The sequence below is a fragment of the Benincasa hispida genome, chromosome 8 (assembly GCF_009727055.1).
Source record: "Benincasa hispida cultivar B227 chromosome 8, ASM972705v1, whole genome shotgun sequence".
NCBI lineage: Eukaryota > Viridiplantae > Streptophyta > Magnoliopsida > Cucurbitales > Cucurbitaceae > Benincasa > Benincasa hispida.
In genome coordinates, this window is record NC_052356.1 from 44,962,455 (window position 1) to 44,967,169 (window position 4,715).

Consider the following 4,715-nt stretch of genomic DNA (forward strand, 5'->3'; position numbering starts at 1 on the left):
TTCCCAGGTGTTTTAGTATTGCTAGGTAGAACTTCAGGCTGCCTATTTTTCAACTCGCTCGCTATCTGCCCTACCTGGATTTTCAAGTTTCTGATAGATGACGCCTGGCTTTTCAGCAACGCGTCATTCTGGGTTATGTACTCCTTCAATAGATTCTCAAGCAGAGATCTTGAGCTCGACGCCTATCCTCCTTTATTAAAGGGCTGTTGATGTTGCTGATGTGTTTGTTGAAATGCAGGCGGTGGTCCATTCCTTTGCTGATGGTTCTCCCCTGGGTGGTGCTCTTGATGATTTCCTCCTGTCCAAGAAAAATTCTGATGGTTTCTCCATCCAAGGTTATATGTATTAGAGAATGAGTTGTTTTTGATGAAGCATACTGACTGAAGATTTTGTGGACATTCAACATAGGAGTGAGGATCTCCATAGCCCACACAACTAACCATGGACTGCCCAAATGCCTCTACCTGATTCACCTTCTGCTCATTTGATGTGCTTCCCAGTATTATGTTCTGCAGAAAGCTGGTCAGCGTAGCCACTTGAGCAGAAAGTGTGGCTATTGCGTTGGCATCAATAGAATTAACGTTCTGAGATCTCTTTTTCCTATCAGCTCTTCAATCATATGTATCATCCACCCATTCCATACTGTGTTTAGCAATGCGATCTAGTATCTCTTTAGCCTCAGTGTAAGATTTGTCCATAAGTCCACCAGCTGCTGCTGCGTCTGTTGCCATCTGCGATGCTCTATTCAGTCCTCCATAAAACATCTCTATTTGGATAGTTAGAGGTAGTCCATTATTCGGGAAATTCTTGACCAAGCCCTTAAAACACTCCCATGTGGTGCTTAAGGTCTCAGCATCTTCTTGTTCAAAGTTCATAATCTCTCGACTCCTCCTCGCGTTGGTGGTAGGTGGGAACTATTTTTGCATAAATTTTTCCACTAACTTCTCCCAAGTGGTGATTTCACAAGGCTCCAGTGAGCTCACTCATTGTTTTGCGTCATCACGTAAAGAATAGGGAAACAAAGACAGCCTGATCGCCTTTGGGGTGATTCCAGGAATCACAAATGAATTACACGTTTCTAGGAAATGCTTCATGTGGGCGTAAGGATCTTTACCACGACCACGCCTAAATTTTCCAGCAGACTGGAGCATTTGGAGCATAACAGATTTCATCTCGAACCTGGTTCCATCCAGCGTTGGGTATATGATTCCTAGAGAGAAATCATACAGTACAGGGGACGCGTACTCCCTCATGGGACGCGTGCTGCTATTCGCCATCAGGATTGGATTCTGTGCAGCATGAGCTAGTTGCTGATTTTCCTGTTCTTCCGCCATTACTTGTTGCCTGTTCTGTTGTCTGAGAAATTGCTGCCTCAACCTTCAACGGTGGTTAGATCGGTTCCTACGTCGGAAGGTCCTTTCAATCTCGGGGTTGTATCTGAGTTCAGGAGTGCTCTCCCTACTCATAAACGTTCACAAGCTTAGGCTTAACTCGTAATACTCCTTCGACCAAAGTGTTCCTACAACAGATACAAATGAAATTTCTGGTTATTTTTGTTTCTTAATCCCCGACAAGGGCACCAAAAACTTGTTCGTTGCTATCGTGATTTGCTCTTAGAGTGTATTGTATAAAATAAAGTGAAGAAATAAGTTCCAAGTATAAGTGATGCATTTATACTTCGATGCGTTTAAATAATTGTAACGCGTTGGGCGTTAGATATATGCATAGAACGCACACAACTCCTAATAATGACGTTCAAGTTTTCCTAAACCAGATCCAAGTATAAATCTAATTTAGGTTCCGGTAAGTCCAGGGTCGAACTTAGGGATTCAGTTAACCAAACTCAGACCTTGCGTTGTATCTACTATAGAGGTTTTCCTAAATGAATGTGAGAAATGTATTATTTACACTAAATTGTTGTGCCTGTGCAAGAGATGCAAAAGAGTTGAGTAGTTGGTGATGGATCATGTGAGAATGGAGTTTAATGTAAGTGGACGCGTCGGTCTAAGACGAGTGTACACAACAAGGATGCGATGTGAATGAGATGGGATGGTTTGCTTATCTTTTGTTTCTGCGTTAGACTTCATTCAACATTTCTCAATGCAAATAACATACAAAGCCTATCTCTAGGATGCATGCGTTTAACACAAAATGCAATAGACACCAGTAAGTCTATCTCTAGTTGTACTAGGCATCCCATGCAACTTAATTATTCTTTCGAACAATCTAAGTTAAAGATGCTTTTACCAATTTGTCATGTTGGCTTGAGCTTTAGAATGAAGTTGTGCATGAAATATCAATGCATTCAACATAAACAAGAAATAAACAATGGCAAGTATGATGGATCAAACATATGAATTTTATAAAGAAACAGAGAGTCTTTACAAAAGCAATATTTAATCAAATGGAATGAAAGTGATAAATGAGAAGAAGGAAACTGAGTCAAGCCAAAGAATACAATCTCTTGTATTTCTTTGGCTCAATCTCGTTGTGTATAATCACTTGTTTAGGAATTGGATGAAGTGTCTTTCTCAAGATTAGCTTCCTCCGCTCCCTGACTGGCGGTGGTGGTGTTTCTCAACCCTTCTGATCGTCTGGTACCACAACACAGCCTCTACAGAACTAGGATTATGACTACAATATACAGAGAGTAAGGATCTTTATAATTTTTGAACTTCTTAACTCTGGAGGGACTTCATCTATTTATAGGCGTTGGCCACGTCCACTGGGTGAATAGGTAGCATTAAAGTCCATGTCCTGGTCAGCATTAAAGTCTATGCCCTGATTAGCCGCCTGACTCTTGGAAGCTTTTCAGACGTCGCCTACTGCAGGTGCCCATACTTGCAAGTGGTGATGTGACACAATCACCTTGGAGCAATGAATCTTCTTTGCGTTGAACTCCCTCCAACGCATGGCCCATGTGTTAGAGCTTTTCCTGCGGCACTTGTCTAATGCATTAGCGTTAATTCTTGCGTTGAAATCCTGCAATACAATGTGTTAGTGCCACGATATTTAGTAATAAAACTTCTTTTGCATAGGTTTGCTAATATTTGAATAAATCTATGTGTTTCTTCTAAAAAATTAGGAGAAACTATCATTAAAAACCTTAGTTGTTCCAACTTAAGAGCAAAAATAATTTGTATTTCTACAAGTTATCAACATCTCTTTCACATACTAGAGCCCCTAGTATGCATCACTTTTATGCACTCAAATAAATCAAATGTTGGGAAAGGAAAGAGATCACATCCAAGATCATATTACATGTAACATTTACCTGTTCATGAGTCCTATAAAATCTTGTAAATAATATCATGCGGATCAGTCTAGACAAGCATGTGTAATCTCATAAAAATGAATCGATCCTAGTACATCTCTTTCATGCACTAGACTCTTTAAAACATTCATATAATGAATCATTCGTAATTTCATGGTAAATCGCACGACATACATTCATAGATCCAAAAACAAATCTCATGAAAACATGTACATCGACATATATCTAATTTTCGTCTAGCACTATAGAATTTTAGTGGTAGTGTCACTTATCTCATAATTTAGGCCCAAGCTCAATCGTTTTGCTAATATACCTCGTAAAAATTCTAAATCGTGTTCATACATATAACATGCTTCAAACATATTATCACATGCTCATATATTCTTTCTAAACAGTTTATTCAATCTCAGAACCAACAAAATTATCCTTAATCTTATCGGTTAGCACAAAGGTGGTTCCAATAGTAAGATTACTTACCTCGAGTCAAAATTCCAAGACTAGCTCAAACAATCAAACACTAGCAGCACTCAACTTAACCTTCCCAAACTGTGCCAAAAACGTCATCAAAATCGACCCGCTAAACAGCAAATAAATTCCATACCAACTTCAATCCCGAAAATTTCGTGTTTTATGTCCTAAAAATCATGGTTTGTAAACAATAAAAGTTATTCTGAAAATTCAATAAGTTGTTATTGAATATATGATTTTTTTTATTTTTAGAAATAAATCTAATAAACTAAAAGATCTATGACTATTACATGAGTATTTGAACTTCATGTGGAGACATAAAAGTGGATCAAGTTCGAGTAAATAGTCAAAATGGTCTATAATATATGAATAAGGTTGGGTGCCTTATTCTGGCAAACTATCGGATGCGGCCCACTCTGTAGTTGTTACAAGGAGTTGTAAAGTGCTACAGACGAAGTGATCCTAATTCGTACATGTCATGACATAAGGAGTGAGGGTGTCATGTACAATGAGTTTGCACAAGATCGGACCATGAAATAAGTCATTCGTACTTTATAACGTTGTTTACTATTTAAGACTGACTATTTCAAAGAGATGACCTTGGTAACTTGACTTTAATCCTGAGCTAACTATGAACTCTTGTTTATTCAGAATTAACCTTAGATTTACATAGGTGAGGGTTGGTTCAACAACGCCAACTCAATAAACCTCCATTTCAGGGGTAAAATCGAGTAGATAACTGGGGACATAGGGTGCAAGATGGAATTCAGTCCTACCCACTTTCAGGGATAGTAGAAAGGTTGTTCCCTTAAGTGCTGACTCCGGGTCTTGAACAAGGGGCTTCACCCTCTCATTAGCTCGAGAGGACTCGGTTTGTTGATCGGATCACTAACCAATTGTATAGAAGATCAATAGAACTTAAGGAACAAGAGGTAATCTCGGGGGTAAAAAAGGCATGTGACCTAGTCCTTAT